At 36.8% G+C, this 24,830-nt stretch overlaps 1 pseudogene; it reads left to right on the forward strand.

Annotated features, from left to right (window-relative positions):
- Positions 1-2,528: 2,528 nt before the first annotated feature.
- On the forward strand, positions 2,529-23,275 carry LOC125812756 (uncharacterized; annotated as a pseudogene).
- Positions 23,276-24,830: the final 1,555 nt, after the last annotated feature.

Consider the following 24,830-nt stretch of genomic DNA (forward strand, 5'->3'; position numbering starts at 1 on the left):
TATAATAAATTGGGGTCAATTTAAAATAGGCCAATAGGAAGATATCATGAAATTAATTATTTTTTCATTATTTTTTTCATGTGTATCGGGTCAAAATATGAATCATAAGTGGTTTTATAGAAAATTATAATTTTTAAAAATATCATTTTTTATTATTTATTTGAAAAGGATTTAAATGTGGATCGATCACATTACCCAATATAATAAATAAATATTTAATAATTTTACTTTAAGGGAGCTAATAAAAATAAGGGCAAATATGAGTCAAAGGATTAACATCAAGGGTATTTTTGAGCCGAAAGGTGGACGTCAGGGATATTTTGGGGCTGATAGGTGGATGGAGGGTAATTTTGTACCGATTCAAATACTTGAGGGGCATTTTAGACCCTTCTACATACAATAAAATAGATAGAACTTGAAGTAAGATTCAAGAACCTTTGAGTTTATAAATAAAATATTTCCCTTCATATATATATATATATATATATATATATAGATACTAGTTTTGTCACATGTGCGTTGCACGTGCATATCAAAGCATGTACCACATTATTTTTAAAAATAATGTAAATATTATTAAACAAAACAATTAAGTAAACAATTATAAAACGAATGATAAAGTATTCGTTCCTATGAATAGTGCATCTAAACTTTCTTACGATTACTACTAAAAGTTATTCACTATTAAAATCTCTTCATTACACCTCTTTAATATACTTTCTCCTCCATTCCCCATAGTGCATTACTTAGTTATTATTGTGTTGTTGGAGTTCTTACTTTTATAATATAATATAAATAAGTATTGATATATGTAACACCCCAAAAAATATTTGACTTCAGACTCGAACAATTCTTCGTTGTAAGTAGGATTTTACCGAGGAATTTAAAATTTTCCTAAGTTTTAAGGCCACTAGATGTATCACCTTGAGTTCAAAGAAGAACTAAAAAGAATTCATTCAAGTCATTCCTAAGTTCCTTTACGTTTTGGGTCAACTTCAAACGACCATAACTTTCAGTACAAGATGTGTTAGGTGGCCCATAAGATATCAAATGAAAGTTATTTAAATTATCTTTCCAACGCCACCGAGCTTGCTAGGTTTTGAGGTCGGTTGAGTGATATATGCCCTTTTGAACTCAAGTTGTCCCGTTAAGAAAAGCTACCCAAAAATAGTAAGGGGTATTTTTGTCTTTTCCTTACCCAATAAGATTTAATTTGTTTCTAGTAAGGTTTTAGGGATCTAATCTAATTGATTCAGTTTTATAATCCTAATATACGCCTAGGGTTTTAGTTGATAGTTCAAGAAGAGAAAATAAGAGAAAAGAGGAAATAAGAGGAGAAAAGGCCAAGATTTCGTCGAGTTCTTGAGGATTTGATTTTGGATTTCACCAAGGGTTTAATCCCTAAGAGGTATGTAAGCTTCTATAGTGTTAGGTTTGTTCAACCACACACTAATCATGTTTATTTCAGCGAAATTCGTTCTAGAAAGTTGAAAGTATGTTGTTCCTGAATTATGTTCTTGAAATTGGGTTTCGTTATTGAATTTAAATGAGATTGATGAGTTCTTGAGAAAATTGTGTCTATTTTAGAGTTGTGTATGATTAGATTCTTGTGTACATGTACTAGGTATCTGAATCTAAAGATGAATTGAGAAAAGAATTGAGTTTAGGTGAATCGGGGGTTAGAAAATGAAGAAAGAAAAAGTTGGGTGAATCTGGCACTCCACTCCACGTCACGGACCTGCCCTCCCTGTGCATAAAATCTTTCTCCATGTCACGAACCACTCTGCCTCAAAATTTATTTTGCGACCAAATATGAAAATACATCTCCGCGTCGCGGACTTGCTTTCACACAGTGATTTTTTGATCGTTTCTCAAGTTTTACTATCTAAAAACACTCCTAATCATTACAATATCCTTCTTATTACACATCATAACCTTGAATTCATAATTCAAATTCAAGGAAGAGTTAAGAGCCAAGTCTTGAGAGTCCTTTGAGTCTTTTGAGGAGTTTTCAACAAATTCTAACAACTTGTTTTAAGACTCAAGTAAGTGAGCATGAGAATGAGGAGAATGTATTCACGAGTCTACACTATCTACGAGATCCTTCATATCATGAACCATAACTCTTGAATTCGTAATTTAAATTCAAGAGAGAGTTAAGAGTAGAGTTCAAGAAAGTCTTTGAGTCCAATTGTGAATCCTTTGATATCAACTATTGATTTGAACTAAGTTTTGAGGAAGTACGTATGAGAAGAAGAAGAAGAAGAAGAAGAATAAGAGTTGTATACACGAGTTCCATATCATTATGTAAACCCTCGAGTCGAGTCGTTCATGCCCATAAATTTTGCATGAACTTCATAAGTTGAGCATCTTTAAGAGGGATGGGGGAGGGTTTTGATCTGGAATTTATGGTGGAAATATCCCTAATCTGGGTATGGGGTTCAAGGATTTGATCTAGGGTTGATATTATTGATTAGAATCTGGGTAATTGGGTCTTGTTTATTGATCCTTGTATTATTATGATTGTTTGTAGAACAAGAACAAGCGGAAAGAATCTGAAAAGGAAAGAATCAAGTTTCTTAAGGGATTCAAGCATTTTTCGAGGTAGGTGATGGTTGTGATTTCATGATAGTGTGATATATGTTTGTTCTTGCTTCATTATAATACATGTATGTATGTGAATATTGCATTATTGATCACATTATTCGTAAATAAGGATGATTGAATAATTGTTGCCATGAAATCATGACTTGACTGTATGATTATGAGAATATACTTGTGATTGTGATTGTGATTGTGATTGTGATTGTGGTTTGTTGAAGGGAACGAGTGTTGCGTTCCAACACACTAACTTAGATTGGTTGCCACATTCCGGTAGAAATATGGGATCGATTTTCACGTACTGGCATAAATATTGGATTGGGTACCACGAATCGATACACTAACAGTTTGGGTTTGGGTTCCATGAGAGGACCATGGATTTGATATTACTGTATATTTGAGAATTGTGAAATGCTCCGTTGTTCTTAATGTTGTTGATAATGTATATCTTCGGTGTATGCATGTTATTATTATGTTGTAATGGCTTATGTATGTTACACTTAGTGGGATAGCTGTGTGATCCTACCAGTACACTGTGGTTGTGTACTGATGTTGCACTTTCTCTTTCTTTGTTGAGTACAGGGCATCATCAGGCGGCTATTGACAGACCTCGCTTAGAAGATTAGTGATCATTCGAATTTAAGGGTTAGCCAGTTCTTCCGGGCTTCCATGAGTTCTCTTTTTGTTTATGTCCCCATTTCGGACTTAGACTACCCAGTTAGTTATTCATGTGTTAGTTTGGGGTTGTACCCCTTCTTGTTCAGACTTGTTGAACTTTACATGTTTTTGTACATTGACTTTTCTAGCTATTATTCCGTATTTTTTTTATTAGACTTTTATTTGGAGTTTATGGGAACTCTCTATTTCTTCTCCTTAGCATTTAAACCTGCTTCTGTATCAATAAATGCCCCAGTTTTGGTTGAGTTTGTTAAGTTTGGGTTATAGTAATGGTTCTCCCACCGGAGGGTTAGTGTGGGTGCCAATCACGATAGTCTGGGTCATGACAAAGTTGCTATTAGAGCCTATGTTCGTTGATCTAGAAGTACAAAAATGAGACTGGTAGAGTTTTACGAAATGGTACGGATACGTCTGTACTTTTCTTCGAGAGGCTATAGGACTTTAGGAAATCTCTATATTTTCTCTTGTCTCCTTTCATGCTATAACTTGATTCCAATTGGTATCTGGTGATTCAAATTGGTATCTAACCTCCTTTACTCTTTTGTCCACAGATGGATAATACTAGGTTCAACAGCGTCAGGCTCGTAGCTCCCGTCAATGCTCCAGCTAAGGAATCTGCAGCGAGAGTTCGCGATCGAGGCAGGGGTAGAGGAAGAGATAAGGGTAGAGGCCGAGGAAGGGTGGCGTCTACTAGGGATGGAGTACCGGTTGAGAATGATCCTAGAAATGAGGCCCCTCCTACGCATCATGAAGAAGTAGAAGAGAATGTGAAAGTTGAGAATGAGGATAATGTTGGGCAAGAGGAAGAGGTGTTGGTTGAGACTATAGGTATTCCTCCTTTAGACCCAGTGTTAGCTCAACATAATATGTCATTTTGGAAAGGATTGGTTGGTCCTGGAGTGCTTCCCTCTGTTCAAGTAACACAAGCTCCCGCCAATCCCCCTGTTGCTATCACTATGCCCAAGGTGGGTGGACTTGTAGGTAATGATGCTTTCTTTTGTCCTTTGTTAGGTCCTGTTATGACTGGTAATGAGCATGAGATGCTGACTAAGTTCCTGAAGTTGAAACCGCCTGTGTTCCATGATGCTAAGAGTGAGGATGCCTATGAGTTCATCCTAGATTGCTATGAGAGGCTGCATAAGTTGGGAATTGTCCATCAGGATGGAGTTGAGTTTGTGACCTTTCAGCTTTAACGCGAGGCAAAGCAGTGGTGGAGAGCTTATGTGGAATGTAGATTTTCAGTTTTACCTCCACTCACTTAGACCCAGTTTCATGCTCTGTTTTTGGAGAAGTATGTGCCTTGGACATTGACAGATCATAAGAAGGATGAGTTCATGGACTTGGAGCAAGGTGGGATGTATGTGGCTGCTTATAAGGCTAAGTTCCATACTTTGTCTAGATATGCTACGCAATTGGTGACCACTGAGGAAGAGAGGATCCACTTATTTGTTAAGGGACTAAATTATGCGTTGCAGGTATTGTCTGTTCATATGACCTCTGCAGGAAAAAGCTTTAATTAGGTAACAGATTTTGTGAAGAAAGTGGAAAGGGGTGAGGCGAGACGGCCAGGCTAAGGCATTGGCTAGGAAATCCAAAAATTCAGACAACTTTCAAGGTTCTTACTCCAGAGGTTCAAGGAGACCGACACTTGCAGCCTGGCAAATTCAATCCTCTATACCCGCTTCTATAGGTAATTACTCGGGAACTCCACCTCAAAATTTGATTCAGGATAGCCAGGGAGCAGCACCTTCGACGGGAGACAGAACATCTTTAGATCGTACTTGCTATAAATATGGAGAACCTAGTCATTGAGGAAAGATTGTCCCCACCCGTATATGTTAGATTCCACACAGCAGCAGTCTAGAGTAGTGGTACACACGGGAAATGGTAATAATGGTCGAGGGCATCCACAAGGTGGGCGAGGAGGAAATCAGCGAGGCCGCGAATGTAGGGGAAATGGTAACGCAGGCAGAGGTGCAGCGCAACCAAGCAAGGAAGTTGCCCGTCAAGATGACTGGGCTCAGTGTTATGCCTTTCTGGGCAAGACCGAGGCATAGTCTTCTCATGCAGTGATCACATGTACTATTCTTGTCTGTGACCGGATGGCTAATGTGTTATTTGATCCGAGTTCTACTTATTCTTATGTATCCGTGCAATTTGCCACAGAGTTTGATATGATTTGTGATATATTTGATTCCCCCATCCATATTTCTACCACTGTTGAAGAGTCAGTTATAGTCACCTATATTTATCGTGCTTGTCCTATCTTGTTTATGGGTTTTCAGACTTGGGCTGATTTGGTGATTTTGGATATGACGGACTTTAACATAATCTTAGGTATAACTTGGTTGTCCCCTTATTATGATGTGCTTAATTGTAATACTAAGTATGTGACTCTAGAAATTTCTGGAAGGGAAAAGTTAGAGTGGAACAGGGTGTACAAGCCTAAGCAAGCTAAGGTCATATCCTCCATTCGGGCTAGTAAACTGGTAGGGCAGGGTTGTTTGGCTTATTTGTCTCATGTTCGAGTTGTTGAGGTTGAGCCTCTATCTATTGTGTCTATCCATGTGGCGTCAGAATTTATAGAAGTGTTTCCTACTGATTTTCCTGGTATGCCTCCGGATAGAGATATAGATTTCTACATTGATTTGGAACATGGTACCCACCCCATTTCTATCCCTCCGTATCGCATGGCTCTGGCAGAATTAAGAGAGCTTAAGTCTCAAATCCAAGAGCTTTTTGATAAAGGATTCATTAGTCCTAGTGCTCACCATGGGGTGCTCCTGTTCTGTTTGTTAAGAAAAATGCTGGTAGTATGAGGATGTGTATAGATTACCGGCAATTGAGTAAGGTCACCATCCGGAACAAGTATCCATTGCCTCGAATAGATGATCTTTTTGACCAATTGCAAGGTGCATCAGTTTTCTCAAAGATTGTTCTAAGGTTTGGTTACAATCAGTTAAAGATTAGGCCTGAGGATGTGCCCAAAACGGTGTTTAGAACCCGTTATGGGCACTCTGAGTTTCTAGTTATGTCGTTTGGTTTGACTAATGCGCTTGCAGCTTTCATGAATTTGATAAATGGGGTGTTCAAACACTTTCTTGATTCGTTTGTTATAGTATTAATTGACGACATTTTGGTTTAATCGAAAACTGAGGAACTGCATGTTGACCATCTTCGTATTGCTCTGGGTGTTCTTGGGAAACAAAGATTGTATGCAAAATTTTCTAAGTGTGAATTTTGGTTGACTTCGGTTGCATTTTTGGGCTATGTAGTCTCAAAAGAAGGGGTAATGGTAGATCCCCAAAACATTGAAGCGGTTAAGAATTGGGTTCGGCCTAGCTTTGTGACTAAATTTAGGAGTTTTGTTGGGCTCGTTCGCTACTATCGTCAATTTGTGAAAAATTTTACTTCTATTGCCACATATTTGACGAATTTGACCAAAACGGACCTTTTGAATGAACTAAAAAATGTGAGGAGAGCTTTCAAAAACTCAAGACTCTTTTGACCACCACACATATTTTAGCATTACCGGTGGAAGGTAATGATTTTATTGTTTATTGTGATACTTCGCATTCTGGCTTGGGTGTTGTGTTGATGCAGGATAAAAATGTCATAGCTTATGCATCGCGTCAGTTAAAGGTGCATGAGAGGAATTATCCAAAGTATGATTTGGAGTTAGCAACAGTAGTGTTTACTCCTAAGATCTGGCAACATTACCTCTATGGCATTAAGTGTGAGGTGTTTCCTGATCATCGTAGTTTGCAGCATGTTTTCACTCAAAAGGATCTAAATGAGACAGAGAAGGTGGATGGAGTTACTTAAGGATTATGATCTCACCATTCAATACCATCTGGGTAAGGCTAATGTGGTGGCAGACGCTTTGAGTCAAAAAGCGGTGAGTATGGGTAGTTTAGCTCGCTTGAGTGTAACTAAGCGACCTTTGGCTAAGGGAATCCAGACCTTGGAGTCTAAATTTATGCAGTTGGACATCTCAGAAAGAGGTGGGGTTTTAGCTAGCATTGAGGTTAGGGCCACATTCATTGAGGAGATCAAGGCCAAACAATTTGAGGATGAAAATTTGAATGAGCTTAGAAACCAGACTGTGATTCGTAAGGCACAAGAGACCACTCTTGATGCGGAAGGTTTGCTCAGTTTTAAAGGAAGGATTTGTGTTCCTAGAATAGATGATTTGATTCAGAAATTGTTGACAGAATCTCACGGTTCGCGATATTCCATTCATCTGGGTGTGACCAAGATGTACCAAGATTTGAAGCGAATTTATTGGTGGCCTAGCATGAAGAAGGATACAGCGGAGTTTGTGGCTAAGTGTCAAAATTGCCAACAAGTAAAATATGAGCATCAAAGGCCGAAAGGTTTGCTTCAAAGAATGCCAATTTCGAAATGGAAGTGGGAAAGGATAGCTATGGACTTCGCGGTTGGTCGTCCCAAGACCTTGGAAAAGTTTGATTCTATTTGGGTAGTGGTTGACAGATTGACTAAGTCAACCCATTTTATTCCGGTAAGAATAGATTATAATGTTGAACAATTGTCTAAGGTGTATGTGAAATAGATAGTGAGGTTGCATGGGGTGCCTCTATCTATAACCTCACATCGTGGTACCCAATTCACATCCAAGTTTTGGAGGAAATTGCATGATGAATTGGGCACACAACTCACTTCTAGTACCGCTTTCCATCCACAGACGAACGGCTAGTCAGAGAGGACTATTCAAGTGTTAGAAGACATTTTGAGGGCATGTTTGATTGATTTTGGAGGGCATTGAGATAAGTTCTTACCGTTGTGTGAGTTTTCCTATAACAATAGTTACCACTCCAGCATAGATATGGCACCATTTGAGGAACTTTATGGGAGGGGATGTAGATCAGCCATAGGATGGTTTGAGGTTGGAGATGTGAAATCTTTAGGGGTTTGATTTAGTAAAGGATGCTCAAGATAAGGTGAGGAGTAATCAAGCTAAGCTTTTAGCAGCCTAGAGTAGACAAAAAAAGTATGCAGACCATAAAGTAAGAGATATGGCATTTCAGACTGGTGAGAATGTTCTTCTTAAGTTATCACCCATGAAAGGGGTGATGAGATTTGTCAAGAAGGGCAAGCTAAGTCCGCGATACATTGGTCCCTTTGAGGTTCTTGAATGTGTAGGGCCAGTGGCTTATAGATTGGCTTTACCTCCTAATCTATTTGGAGTTCATCTAGTATTTCATGTGTCCATGTTGAAGAGATATCATGGTGATAGGGATTACATCATAAAATGGGACTCAATTGTGTTCGACAAAGACCTCCAATATGAGCAGGAATCGGTTGCATTTTTTTATCGTGATGTGCGTAAGTGGAGGACCAAGGAGATTAAGTTCGTGAAAGTTCAATGGAAGCATCTTCTAGTTGAGGAAGATACTTGGGAAATCGAGAAGGACATGCAATACAAGTATCCCCAGTTGTTCGTCGATTCAGGTACTACTCCATTCTTTCGTTAGCCTATTTTTCCTAAGTTTGTCACTCGGGAACAATTGATGGGTAAATTGGTATCTATTCTAACGACCTTTTCCTGTAGTTATAGAAAAGCCAACGGGAAAAAAATTTGGGCCAAAAAACTTTTTCGTAGTAACTTGAGATTTCTCAACCTAGTTCAGACTTGGATGAATTCAGAGTCACTAAGGTCTAGGGAAATCTGGTAATAATTGGGTGATTTAATTATGATTTTGATCACATAAGTAGATAGATAAGGTGTTAAGGAACCCGTACGACTTTACAGAATTGAATTCGGTCGAGTAGAACTCCCGAAATTGATCTTAACATGAACGGGTATTTTCTGAGTGTCATGAGATGAAGGTGTGTTGTGAAATGGGAGTTTGGAATTCTTAAATGGACTCACTAGTTCCGTGCAAGCCGTTGTGGCGGGCTGAGAACCGCTATGGCGGGACAGTCACGATTTAAGTCGAAAATAAACCCTAAAATCATTTTATTATGCAAGTTTCGACTTTGAGAGCTAGGAGACGACCCCAGGTGCTTTCTCGACAGTTTTCCACCATTCTTAAAGCTAAAGGTAAGGTTTTAACTCCCCGATTCCATTTTTCAATCCGTAGAATGTATTCTAGTGGGTTAATATCGATGGGGGAGGGTTTTGATCTGGAAATTATGGTGGAAAAAGCCCTAATCTGGGTATGGGGATCAAGGGTTTGATCTAGGGTTGTTATTATTGATTAGAATCCAGTTAATCGGGTCTTGTTTATTGATCTTTGAATTATTATGACTGTTTGTACACGAAGAACAAGCAGAAAGAGTCCGAAAATGTAAGAATCAAGTTTCTTAAGGGATTTAAGCTTTGTACGAGGTAGGTGATGGCTATGATTTCATGATTGTGTGATATATGCTTGTTCTTGCTTTATTATAATACATGTAGGTATGCGAATGTTGCATTATTGATCACATTATTCTTAAATGAGGATGATTGAATAATTGTTGCCATGAAATCATGAGTTGACTATATGATTATGAGAATATACTTGTGATTGTGATTGTGGCTTGTTGAATGGATCGGGTGTTGCGTTCCGACATACTAACTTGGATCAGTTGCCACGTTCCGACATAAATATGAGATCAGTTGCAGCGTTCTAGCATAAACATTAGATTGGGTACCATGAATCAGTACACTAACAGTTTGGGTTTGGGTTCCATGAGAGGACCATGGATTTAACAAAACTGTATATTTGAGAATTGCGAAATTGTTTATTGTTCTTAATGTTGTTGATATTGTATATGTGAGGTGTATGCATGTTATTATTATGTTGTAATGGCTTATGTATGTTGCACTTATTGGGATAGTCGTGTGCTCCTACCAGTACATTGTGGTTGTGTACTGATGTTGCACTTGCTCTTTCTTTGTTGAGTACTGTACAGGGCATATTAGGCGGCTATTGACAGACCTCGCTTAGAAGATCAGTGATCGTTCGAATTCAAGGGTGAACTAGTTCTTTCGGGCTGCCATGAGTTCTCTTTTCGTTTATGTCTCCATTTCGGACTTAGACTTCTTAGTTAGTTATTCGTGTGTTAGTTTGGGGTTGTACCCCTTCTTGTTTAGACTTGTTGAACTTTAGATGTTTTGGTAAATTGACTTTCAGGTTCTAGGTATTATTCCGCATTGTTTTTATTAGACTTTTGTTTGGAGTTTATGGGAACTCCGTATTTCTTTTTCTTAGCATTTAAACTTGCTTCTATATCTTTAAATGCTCTGGTTTTGGTTGAGTTTGTTAAGTTTGGGTTGTAGTAATGGTTCTCCCATCGGAGGGTTAGTGTGGGTGCCAATCACAACGGTCTAGGTCGTGACACTTTACCAGTAAGAACAATTAGAAAATTAATTAAACAACATGATGTAGATTATTAACTTATAGAAAGCTAAAAATGGAACGAGGGAACTAGATAGTGAACAAATGAAAGCAAATAGCAAAGCAACAACAAATACTTTAGTTGTAGAAGTGTACACATCGGGATGACATGTGTATACCCACGTTATCAGGAAAGTAAACATAAGAATAATAGAGGCCTGAGCTCAAATATTTACAACTAATTTTCTTTCTATTAACAATTTAGTCATTTCATTCACATGTCGCATCAAGTTGTACCTCAATTAAAGAAAAAACAGAAGCGAGCAGTCTGGCATGTATAAACAATCACTTTAATGTGTTAAACCAATTATATGAAGCATTATACTGATCATCTCAATCAATATTTTTGGCTGATAAAATAATAAGCTTTAAAGGCAAGTTATTTCTTGGGGTTTATAGTTGAATATTTCCTTTTTTTCTTTTAAGAAAGCATGAGCTCATCATTTATATATAATGATATATAGATTAATATTTAGGAACCTTTGACACCAACCACGTGTTGCTTGTAGGTTGTTATGTGCCTTGAGATGACTGTTTCTTATACCTCTAAATTGAAAACTCCATCAAATTATGGCTTGAAATAAATGCAGTTAGTGTATGATTACAAACAATTAGTCTAAAACGACCATAATGAATATTCGGATTAATTTTTTTTATTTCACAGGTTTTTTTATTTTTTAAGCACAGTCAACAAAAGAAAGCTCTTTCAAACACATCCATAGTGAAAATGAAAAAATAATCATAACACTTACTTTATTCTTGGAGACTAAATACTCAATCGTGAATAACTACTCAATCGTGAATAACATGGATAGATAGAAACTAATCATACAATAGATATAGAAAGAGAGAATAATAAGTATAGAAAATTTAACAAACAATAACTATGGAAGTATTCTTCGTTCCCAAAAAATTTAGAATAATAATATCACTGGAAAGTGTGAAATAAATTGAGATCATTGTGGATGTTATAAAAATAAACAAAGAAGAACAAAAGAAACAGAAACAAAAAAGTTAACATAAGTAAAGAATAATATCAAGGAAAAACATGAAAACAAAACATAAAAGCAAATGAAAGAAAAATTAGCATAAAACTAACTTGAAATGCGGAAAAATTTGTTCCCTGCAAATTAAACTAAGTTAATATTTCTTTTCTTAAGATTAAGAGTTGCGGAGGAAAGGAAAAAATTCCATACATAAATTGGAGAGAACGACAAATTTATAAAAGAATTAAAACAACAAAACACACAAATTGATAAGTAGGAGATAAAGAGAACATAACGAAACTAAAAGAGAACAACAAAATACGGTTAGATTCAATAGAGAGGAAAGAGCCACAAAGAATGAATGCAAAATCAAAGTGAGAATATGTTGTACAATGAAGAATAATTCAGAAGATAGATACGTGGCAAACCTAAACTGCAATATGTAAACGTGGCAGATTAGAATAAACACAGATAATAATCTAATATAGTCAAAGTCTAAATTACCCTCAGTTAACATTTTATTGGCAACTAAGCAGCCATGTTGAAATTTTGAAACTGTCTCTTCTATATAAGAGAAGAAAAAATTGCTTTCAATTTATTTTATTTAGAAATTTAGAATAGAATTAATTTTATATTAAATAAAAATTTGAAAAATATAATTTTATACTACATGAAAATTATATAAAGTGGTTATTTGAATAAAAAAGGAAATTATATTATGAAATAAAAATATAAGAATGAAATAGAACTAATAATATAATATTGAGGAGAGAGGAAAATATCTTTTTGTATAGAGTAAAATAAGATTGAGTTGGAGTTGGTTGTCTGAAAAAATAGAAAATTATATATTTAGAGAGTAAAATAGAGGGTAAGGTTGGAGATGCCCTAATAAATTATTAGATTACCTTTCAATTGTCAGGCAAGCATGTTGACCTCCTGCCTCTTATAATATAAGAGGTTTTCAAATTTCTTAAAGGACTTTGGGGTGTAAGTGAACATGCCTAATTCTTGTTGTACAGAAGGAAAGTGTTTGTTAAAAAATAATTCAAATTTAGATTTTAAAACCTATCACACAAAGAACTTAAACTAATTTATAGGTGATAATCATAACAAGTTCAAGAGTTCAAATAACTTTTAATTAATAAATTATTTTAAACTATTGACAAAAGAAGACAAATAAATAAAAAAATACTATAGCAAACGGCTAATAAAAAAATTGATAAAGGGAAGTATTCAAATGAGCAAGAGTCTAGATGAAAAGTTTTGTTTTTTTCCTCACAATGTAATACTTGTGTAAGACTTTTTATTAATTGACATTGTAACAACTCATTCTGTCTTTATTGAAATAGTGTGTTAAAAAAATAGGGATTTTTGAAAATATTAATGTTTTTCTTTAAAATGTTGATTGTCAAGTCAACAAGTTGGTCAACGCTCATCGATGTTGCAAAGAGGTCTCTCTATTATCAAGCCCAGTAAAGCAAAAGACCTTCGATATAGAGAAGGCCCAACAAAAAATAAAAACTCAACTTCGTCCCATATTCAAGACATAAGAGGTCGGATGCAAATAAATATATTCTAAATACAATGTGTCACGACCCAGACCGTCGTGAGTGGCACCCACACTAACTCTCCGATGGGAGAACCATTACTACAGCCCAACTAAACAATTTAAACTACTATTGCGGAATAATAAGACCTAGAACCTGAAAATCAATGTACCAAAACTCTACCAACGACAAGTCTATGAACAAGGGGTACAACCCCGAAACTAAACCACAACTTAACCAATAGTCCGAGTCCAAAAGACTAGACTCAACCAAGAGAGATCCATGGAAGCCTGAAAGAACTGGATAACTCTTGAATCCGGTCACGCTCAATAGTCACATACTTGAGGTACATCAATAGCCACCGGAAGATGCCCTGTACTCAACAAAAATAAGAGCAAGTGCAGTATCAGTACACAACCACCGTGTATTGGTAGGATCACACGGCTATCCCATTAAGTAAAACGCATGTAAGTCATTACAACATCATAAACATGCATACACCGAACATATACAATATCAATTATCATTTACGAGCAACATACAATTTCACATGCTTCAATAAGAGAACCACACCATAACCACTTTTAAAGTTCACTTGTGAAATGCATGAATGAAGTCCCATACCCCCACTCACACTAAGTAGAACTCTTTGAAAAGTCATAAGTCATAGTTCATGATCATGTTCACAACAATAATTCAATATATAACAACTCATTGGTCCTCTCATGAAACCCAAACCCAAATAGTTAGCATGCCGGAACGTGGCAACCGATCCCATATTTATGCCAGAATGTGACAACCGAGCCCATAGTTATGTCGGAACGTGGCAATCGATCCAAGTTAGTTATGACGGAACGTGGCAACCGATCCCATTCACACACCACAATCACAATAACAAGTATATAATCAAGATCATACATTTAAGTCATGATTTCATGGTATTCATCAATTATCTATGTCATTTACAACAAGTATGATCAACATTGCAACATTCATACATATACACGTATCAGAATGAAGCAAGAACAACCATACATCACACAATCATAGAATCACAACCATCACCTACCTTGAATCCAAGCTTGAATCCTCTAAGACACTTGAATCTTCCCTTTTCGGATTCTTTCCCCTTGTTCTAGGTCTACAAACAATAATTTATATGCAAGGATCAACAATCAAAGGTCTAATATCTGGATTATAACAAACCCAATAACCTTACACCAAACCAAAGATCCTAATACCCAATTTAGGGCTTTTTTCAACCATAAATTCTAGATCAAAACCCACTCACATCGATAATGACCCACTAGATTACGTTCTACGGATCGAAAAATGGATTCGGGGAGTTAAAACATTACCTTTAGCCTCAAGAATAATGAAAAACGGTCAAGAAGTCGCCTCGGGTCGTCTCCTTAGCTCTAAAAATCAAAAGGTGCCAAATAAGGTCGTTTAGGGGTATATTAACGACTTTAAGTCACGTCTGGTCCGCCACGGCTGACCCATCCCGCTACTCAACCCCACTCTGGCGGCTCCAATCCCGCTCTAGCGGCCTACACAAAGACAAAATGTTACATGTTCATGCTAAGATCATTTTTGGGAGTTCTACTCACACAAATTTGATTTCGTAAAGTCATACGAGTTCCTTAACGTCTTAGCTATCTACTTATATGGTCCAAATCATAATTAGATCTCTCATTAATTTACCAGATTTTCCTACACCTTAATGACTCCGATTTTTTTCAAATCTGGACTAGGTTGGGAAATTCAAGTTAGTACAAAAAAGTTTTCTAACCCCAATTCTTTCTTCATTGGCTTTTTCCTAACGACGAAAATTAGGTCGTTACATACTGTGTGTTTATATATATATATATATATATATATATATATAACTTGAATGTTAAACTACTATAATATCCCTAACATAGGTTGTGACTTTTTCGATGAGTTGTGACTTTTTCGATAAGTTGTGACTTTTTTCAAAGGGTTGTGATTTTTCGATGAGTTGTGACATTTTTAGTAACTTGTGACTTTTCCAAAGGGTTGTGGCTTCTCGAAAAGGTCATGACTTTTTAGACCAGACACAAAAAACACTTGTTCATACTACCCTTTGTTGACTATAAGTATAACCACAATTTTTTTAATCTTCTACTCTTTTTATTTTTTTTGTGGTTTATTGTCTTGGAGTGAGTTAGAAGTTTAGCGGAATATGATATACCACTATGCTGATGAAGTAAATCGTTCTATCCTAAGAAGGTATATTCCATAGCCTCAAGTACTTGAGGAAAATAATTTTAATGATATAATAATTATTTTTTTGCTTAATATATACATGAGTATGTAATGTTCTAATATATAAAGTTAACATGATGTAGTCTAAATTCATTTGGTTTTGTTAACAATTTCTCTGGTGATGTAGATATATGCTTCTAAATATCTTTTCCCATAATTTAGAGAATCGTCAGGATTTTATTTTTCTATGCTCAAGCCAAAAGAATGATTTTATTTATCAACTAGTAAAATTATCCGCGCCTCGCGCGGTAATTTAATATCACGGAATTTAGAAAACAATACTTAAAACCTATCAGTGATTAAAACTAAAACACTATATTATCTTACATACAAGAATATGTAGTAACAAACATTAATAATGTAAAGGAAAATGAAAATTATAAAATCTTATCATTTATTCTTAATAACATAAGCATAAATTAGTGACTATAAAAAAACATACCAGGATCTATAACAATAGAATGAAAAATAAAGGAAAAAATCGAGCACACTGATTGCACAATGTCCCCCTTATGAAAATTATTCCCCTCTAGTACCTTGTGTTTAAAGGAATATATTCTCACAGGATAGAACGACTCTATTCACCAGCGTATTGATACAAAAACAATGGTGTCAGTGAGCCACTCAACAGGAGAAAAGTACACGAATATTTAATTGTGTAGAAGATGAAAAAGTAGTTCAGAATTTTCATTGTTTTAGAGTGTGAGGAAATCTCTCTATTTATAGAAAACAAAGGTGTAACACCCTAGAAAAATTTTGAACTAAGACTCGAACCATTCTTCGTTGTCAGTAGGATTTTACCAAAAAATTTAAAAATTCTTCATTATTATGGTCAAGTCACTAGATGTAGCACCTTGAGTCCAAAAAGAATTTAAGAGAATTCATTCAAGTCGTTCCTTAGCTGTTTTAAGTTTTGGGTCAACTTCAAACGACCATAACTTTCGGTAGAAGATGAGTTAGGAAACCCATAAGATATCAAATGAAAGATCTTTGAGTCCTCTTTCCAATACCACCGAGTTTTCTAATTTTCTAGCTCATATGAGGGAGATATTCCCTTTTTATGTCAAGTTGTCCATTTAAGGAAAGTTGCCCGAAAATAGGAAGGGTATTTTAGTCTTTTCCTTAACCCACTTATTATAAACGCAAATTACACCCAATTAAGGGTCTAAACTGATTAGAATCAGTTTCATTCATCATCAAAAGCATTTAGGGTCTAAGAGAGAAGATTCAAGAGGAGAAAAAGTTCCAAGTTTCAAGCGTTCGTTCAAAAAATTTAAGATTTCGCCCAAGAACCTAGTTCTTTGAGGTATGTGAGTTTCTCATAGTGTTGGGTTCATTCACCCACACGCCAATCATGTTTTTTTCAATGAAGTTTCATTCTTAAAGTTGAAGAATTTGAGTTCTTGATTTGTTTCTTGAAAGTATTGTTTCCGTTCTTGAATTAGGATGGGTTTGATGAGTTCTTGAGATAAAAGTTAGTGAATTGAAAGTGGTTTGGAGTAGATTATCATGTACATAAGTTCAGTATTCGAATATAAGTGATTGGGAAAGAAACCATTCGATTCTACGAGAATTAGGGTTGAAAAATTAGTAAGAAAAGATCGGGCAGAAAATAAGGTATCAGGTCCGCGTCACGGACCTGTTCCTCAGAAGTGAAATCTCCTTCTCCGCATCGCGGAGAGAACACGGACTCCATTATTTCAAAAATTATTTCACAACCAACATTATAATTCATCTCTATGTCGCGGACTTGCTCCCCAAATAGTATTTTTAACCATTTCTCATTATTAACTATATAAAACTCGTTTAATCATAATGATATCCTTCCTATCATAAATCATAACCTTGACATCATAATTCAAATTCAAGGTAGACTTAAGAGTCAAGTCTTGAGAGTTATTTCGAGTCTTTTGAGGAGTCTTCTACAATTTCTAATAACTTGTTTCAAGACTCAAGTAAGTGGATATGAGAATGAGGAAAATGTAGTCATGAGTCTACACTATCATCGAGATCCTTCATATCATGAATCATAACTCTTGAATTCATAATTCAAATTCAAGAAAGAGTTAACAGTAGAGTTCAAGAAAACCTTTGAGTTCAACTGTGAATCCTTTGAGATAAACCACCGATTTGAGTTAAGCTATGAGGAAGTAAGTATGAGAATGAGAAGAGTACTATACATGAGTTCCATATTGTTATGTAGACCCTTGAGTTGAGTCGTTCATGCCCATAATTCTTCATGAACTCCATAAATTGAGTATTTTGAGAGGAGTAGTATCTTCAAGTTCTAAGTCTTGAGTATTAAGTTCCTAATCATTTTGGGATTATATTCCTAATCATGGGGATACTACATGTTACCCATAAAGGTCCTTGAGTTGAGTAGATCATGCCCATAATTTCGCATGAACCCTATGAGTCGAGCAGTCTTGAGATGAGAAGTATCATTGTGTCCTTGAGTTCAGTAGTTCATGCCCATAATTCCACATGAACCCTCCGAGTCGAGCATACTTGAGATGGGTAGTATCACTGACTCCTTGAGTTCTGGTGTTGCTGAGTTCCAAGTATTGAGTTCTATGCATGGTTATTGAAAACCTTGAATTGAGTCATAAACGTCTATAATTCGGCATGAACCCTATTTTAAGAAGTCTTTTTACAATTTTTTAAAAACTTGTTTTAAAGACTTCAGTACTGAGTTGAGGAAGAGTAGAGTTGAGTTCATTTTCCTTATTCCCAAGAGTAAATGTTTTTACATTTAAGATGAGAGGAAACTGAGATTTCCAAAAGAGTTTTGAGCAGTTTGAGTACCATCACTTTTAAGAGAAAGATTTTGAGTAATAATCTCATAACACAAATAGAATTATGTTTTCAAACATATGAGCTAGTATATTGGGGGAGTAGTATTGAGCACTAATATGGGGGAGAGTTCATACAACTCACAACCCCCATAAACCATGTAGTCAACGTGGGTAGAAATGGTCATACTTTTTAGATGATTCCTTAATGCTTTTTAGCATAGACTAGTGGATCCACTTAGTAGTAGGTTCTATACCCCGTCAAAGTATAGGAAAGTTCTGGCAGCGCGTGCTAGACGTTATATCATCACATAACTCATAGTGATGGTTGTCGGTTAGAGAATCTCCCACAGAGTTATATTGTATTTTTATATATAAAAGCTGAGTTATTATTGTATTCTTCAATACATTGAGTTGTTTCCTGTTGTTTTAAAAGTTTTTCAAATATTGCATCTTTAAATGTTGCTTTATCTTGAGTTGAGCCCTATTTTCTCTAAGTTGAGTTGAACTATGTTTCATTAAGTTGGGTCGAGTTGAGTTGAGTTGAGTGAGTTGAGAAGAGGTAAGTATGTTTCTTTTCAATCAGTTCAAGCTTATGTTTGTGCTTTAGAATTCCCCTTACATGCTCGTACATTCTAAGTCTCAGAACAATAAAAATTAGCACATGCACATAATTTGTAGTAAAAAACAAGGGCGACAATGGCGACCCACAAAACCAAAAATATTCCTCAAGTGAAGAATACCCAATGCTTCCCCAAACACTCAAATGTATAGTCTCATCCTTCCTAATCACAGCAGACGTTGAATCACACAATTTTGAGCTATATTGAGAGAATAATCGCAATTTGAGAATTCCTAGGGAAGCCGATTGCGTAACAATATTTTAAGATGAATACAGGAGCCACAAAATCGACTACTAACATCCCTAAAGTGACACACCAATAAATGGTCGTCCTCGCTTTAGAAATCCCCGACCTCTAAAGCAAAAGTTGCTAAAGTAAAGCTAGGGATGCTTAATCGATAGAGCCCAAGGTGTCGAGATCTCTAAAGTGAAGCCCTAGCTGCAAAAGAGAATGCCTCTAAAGAGAAGCCAGGGCCGCTAAAGCAGATTCTGTCTCGCTGGCTAGCTTTACAAAGCGGAGTCCTTGCCTCTCAAGAGGAGGTTTCTTAAGCTAGCCCAGGATCACAAAACCGAGAGGCACCATTGTAAGATCCGTACTTTTTCTCTATTCTTGCATAATATATGTGGCGTAGTATGGCATGGTTATATGAGGTGTACATGAATTTGTATTGTACATTGGAGATTAGTATTGCAAATAGGTGGAAATATCAAGGAACTAAACTAAATTTTTAGGTCAAAGGGATCCCTCAAACAAAGTTCATGATTAAAGAAATGGCTCGGGTAGAACTTCACCCGTTTGAAAGGTTTAAATTGTCCCATACCTTGTGAATAAGCCTATGATTTTAAACCATGATAAGAATAGTGTTTTATGAGGTAATATACTATCACAAGGGTCGTATGTTAAGTTTTGAAGTCAAGAAAATTAGCGAAACTAAGGTCGGCAAAAGTTATCGAAGTTTTTCTAATAATATTTTCTTAACTTTGGGTCAAATGTCTTGGATGTTTTCTCCGAATATATAAGAACTTAGAAGGCCTATCACCCATTAAATCGAAGGCCTACGAGTCGAGTTTGCAACGCACAAAACCCCGTATCCAACCAACATTGGAGTAAACGCTATGACAGTTTTACTACGGACTGCAGGGGCAGAATCCGGGACGGATCCGGGTCGGGTCAAAAATGTATATATGTTAAGGCTAAGTTACATCCCTCATTTTAGGACCACTCCTTGAAAATTCCTAAAACGCCGAATGTGATATTTTTCTATTCTCTTGCTAGAAAGACCTTCAGTGAAAGGCATTGGGATCTCAGCTGGATTATTTTCATGATTCTGTTATTCGATATTCCACTCATTCGGATAAATAGAGTATTCAACATCTACATGTTATTTTATCGGTTTCCTTGATTATATTTCTGCATGTATGAATTCTTATTCTTTTTTTGAGTGATGTGACTTAAAATATCATAGGAGACGCTTATCACTTGTAACCAGCCCTCTTTCCCTACTAAAGTTATTATGAAAAAACTTTAAAGTAACTCATGATCTTCAAAACTCTCCAATATAACTTAAATGTTCAAACTATTAAAACACTTGGTAGTTGAAATACTTCTTTTATAAAATATGTAGGAACCAAGTTAGGAACTAAGTAAATCACCTTAAACTTGTTATCAATATTCTGTGCTTTCTTTTTTGTATGTTTCAACATCTAACCAATAGTCTTGGCATGTATATATATATGTGTGTGTGTGTGTGTGTGTAAGTAGGTATGTCTTCAATTTTGGCCTCGTCAGCTAGATAGTACATCTTTATTTTTTCGGCTTATCTACCATTGTTTGTATGGTTTATTCTCATTCAGGTCATGACCTTCAGGGTCCATGCTTCACTTTTTAGAGGTTGTGCTGCCCAATCATTTTGTCTCACAGTTTCGTTTAGCTAGTATATTTTAGTGGGTAATTCGATCTTATAGGGTATCGAGTGCCAGTTACTCCCCCTATTTCGGTCTTATCCCAGGGAGGGTCCACAAGTCGTGTCTAGTAGAGTCTTGTTTATGGGTGTGTTGTGCACCACACTTATAATCAAGAGGCTACATAGCATTTTGTAATGGTTACATTTCATTAAACTGATATATCTCGCTATAGTGCAAAAGTATAAGAACATTCGAAATCTAAATCGTACTTTATGTTTCTTATCTAACAGGCTACCCTTGCTCCGGATATGGAAAATCGAGAGATGGGTATGGATCCAAGGGAAGGTACTAGTCATTCCCCACCGGATCAAAGGGATAGATATCCCTTGGAGGCACATGGTGAATCTCCACTACCCATAGTACCAGCCTCCCCGACACTTGTTGAAGCCTGAGGAGATGTAGTACCCCCAGCCTCACCAGTTCCATTGGTACCTGAGGAAGCTAGGGACACAAGACCTCCAGTACCTATTGTGCCTCCACCAGAGACTGGGGAGTAGGGGATGAGAGAGGCAGTTCAGTTGTTGACTAGGATGGTTTCTATTCATGAGCGAGAACTGGAATCAGGAATAGATACTCAAAGAGACCGGTCAGAAAGTTTGAAAGTACGAGAGTTTCTTCATTTGGCCCATCCGTTATTTATAAGATCTAATCATGCTAAGGATCCCCAGGACTTTATAGACCATATATATAGAGTATTGAGGGTGATGCATGCCTCATTCACAGAAGTTGTGGAGTTGGCTTCTTTTGGCTACGTGATGTAGCCATCCTTTGGTATGAGGCATGGGAGAGATCTAGAGGACCTGATACTCCACCAGCAGAGTGGGAGGACTTCTTTGAGGCCTTCCTTGCCCACTATTTTCCACGGGAAGTTCGAGAGGCCTGTCTTGACCAGTTTATCAATTTGAAGCAAGGAACCATGAGTGTGAGGGATTATAGCCACAGGTTTAATTCTTTGACAAAATATGTACCAGATATTATACGTACCATGAGAGCCAGAGTTCATCGTTATGTTGATGGTTTGGAAGATCATTTCATAAGAGATTGTAGGGTAGCATCTCTATCAAGTGATGTAGATATTTCCCGCATACATGCTTTCGCTCAGACTACCGAGGAGCTTTCTCAACGGATTCATGATACCCGCAAGGATAGGAAGCAGAGGAAGAGGGCCCATACTATGGGGTCTTATAAGGAGCCACATAGTAATTTTAGGACCCCATTCTATCGATATCTACCTTGGCCAGCGGGAAGTGTCTCACCACAGGTGCAAGGACCGCGGTTTGATCATTTTAGTTAGTCAAGACCAGGTCAGAGCTCAGGCCAGCCTGAAGGTCGTCGACGGGATCGTTCTGTACAGATAAGACATCCCACTCCTCATTGTACACAGTGTGGTAAGCCGCACACTGGACAGTGTAGACAGGGTTCAGGTGCATGTTATCATTGTGGGCAGATAAGACATTTTATTAGTCGGTGCCCGAGGTTTAGCAGAGATGATCTTGCTCAGCCTTAGGGATGCACAGCAGCATCTTCACCCTCAATTTGTGCCCCATGTCAAAGACCACATTCTACTCAGGGTTGTGGTAGAGGGAGAGGTGAAAGAGATGCAGGTTCGAGCGATGGCCAGAACCACTTTTATACACTCATAGGATGACAGGATTCAGAAGCATCCCCTGATGTTGTTACAGGTATATTGACAATATCTTCTCAAGATGTTTACGCATTGATAGACCCTGGCTCTACATTTTCATATATTACTAGTAAGATTGACATGAAATTTGAGTTGTTGCCACAACCAGTTGAGGTGTCTACACCGGTTGGCGACTCTATTTTAGCTAGTCGTGTCTATCGAGGTTGCACGGTTTTAATTAATGATCGTCCAACCCCCGCTGATTTAGTTGAGTTGATTATGCTAGATTTTGATGTTATCATGGGTATAGATTGGTTGGCAGCTTGCTATGCTAATATTGATTGTTGTGCAAAGATAGTAAGATTTTACTTTCCAGGTGAGCCAGTCCTTGTGTGGAAGGGTAATGCAACCACACCTAAGGGTAAGTTTATTTCATACCTTAGGGCTCGAAAGTTGATTGCTAAAGGTTGTATATACCATATGGTTCATGTAAAGGATACTGATAAGGAGTCTATGACTCTTCAGTCAATTCCTATCGTGAATGAATTTCCAGTGGTATTCCCTAATGATCTTCCAAGAATTCCCCTAGAAAGGGTAATTGATTTTGCTATAGACTTGCTTCTTGATATGCAACCTATATCGATTTCTCCCTATAGAATGGCACCTGCAGAGCTAAGAGAATTGAAGGAACAACTGAAGGACTTGCTCGATAAAGGCTTTATCAGGCCAAGTACTTCCCCATGGGGTGCCCCAGTGCTCTTTGTTTGAAAAAAAGATGGATCCTTACGGATGTGTATTGACTATAGACAACTAAAGAAAGTCACTATAAAAAATAAATATCCTTTTCCACGGATTGATGACTTATTCGATCAGTTACAAGGTGTCAAATGCTTTTCCAAAATTGACTTGTGGTATGGTTACCATCAGTTGCGAGTCATGGAAGTTAATATCCCAAAAACAACATTTAGGACGAGGTTTGGCCATTTTGAATTCCTTGTCATGTCTTTCGGGCTTACAAATACCCCAACAGCCTTTATGGAACTTATGAATCGAGTCTTCAAACCATTCTTGGATGAATTTGTGATTGTGTTTATTGATGACATTCTTATATATTCACAATCGGAAGCTGAGCATGCAGACCACTTGCGAATTGTATTGCAGACTCTCCAAGATTGCAAGTTTTATGCTAAATTCTCTAAATGTGATGTTTGGCTTACTTCTGTCGCTTTTCTTGGTCATGTTATTACAAGTAAGAATATTAAGATTGATAGACAAAAGATTGAAGTAGTGATGACTTGGTCGAGGCCCTTGAATCCAATGGAGGTTCGCAACTTTTTAGGCTTGGTAGGGTATTACCGAAGGTTTGTGGAGGGATTCTCTTCTATCTCTGCACCACTGAAAAAATTTACACATAAGGCAACTAAGTTTCAATGAGCCGAGGCATGCGAACAGAGATTTTAGGAACTAAACAAAAGGCTTACCACTGCACCTATCCTAACTCTTCTAGATGGTAATGAGGTATGTCGGCTTACTCAACGTTTTAAGACATAAAAACATTTCTTTTCACTTCCAAACCAGAAAGAAAGTTTAAGAGAGGGTTCCTATGTAGTTCTTGCATGATGAAGGTTAGTTTTTGACGATTTCAACTATTAAAGGTTGCCCCGTGCCTAGAAACGTGATCTCTACACATGGCAATCGTTATCTTCTTCTATTAGTTGCATTTGGAGCAAGATTTTGAAGATATAAATTTGTAATTATTGGTGTTTCTTCAAGGTTTACACTTCATTAACTAAGGTAATCATCTTGGATCTCTTTATGATTGTTTTTATGAAGTTCTATGGATGTTTCGTAAGTTGAGGACATTTGGCAAATCTGTCGATTTAAGATCAATTATGAATTGTTTATTGGTGCGTACCAGCTGTGTATATATAGTGTTTGTGAAGCTAAGGACTTAAGGAACAACTTTCATGAAGAATCTATGGCAATTCGAGCGTTCATTGGAAAGGTATGTTAAGGCTAATCTACGTCCCTCATTTTAGCACCACTCCTCGGAAATTCCTAAAACGCCTAATGTGATATTTTGCTATTTTGTTGCTAGAATGACCTTCAGTGAAAGGCATTGGGATCTCAGCTGGATTATTTTCATGATTCTTTTATTTTGATATTCCACTCTTTCGGATAAATAGAGTATTCGACATCTACATGTCAATTTATCGATTTCCTTGATTATATGTCCGCATGTATGAATTCTTATTCTTTTTTTGAGTAATGTGACTTAAAATATCACGGGAGACCCTTATCACTTGTAACCAGCCCTCTTTCC

This window comes from Solanum verrucosum, unplaced genomic scaffold, assembly GCF_900185275.1.
Source record: "Solanum verrucosum unplaced genomic scaffold, falcon-dt-bn FXZP01000033.1, whole genome shotgun sequence".
In the NCBI taxonomy this organism is placed as follows: domain Eukaryota; kingdom Viridiplantae; phylum Streptophyta; class Magnoliopsida; order Solanales; family Solanaceae; genus Solanum; species Solanum verrucosum.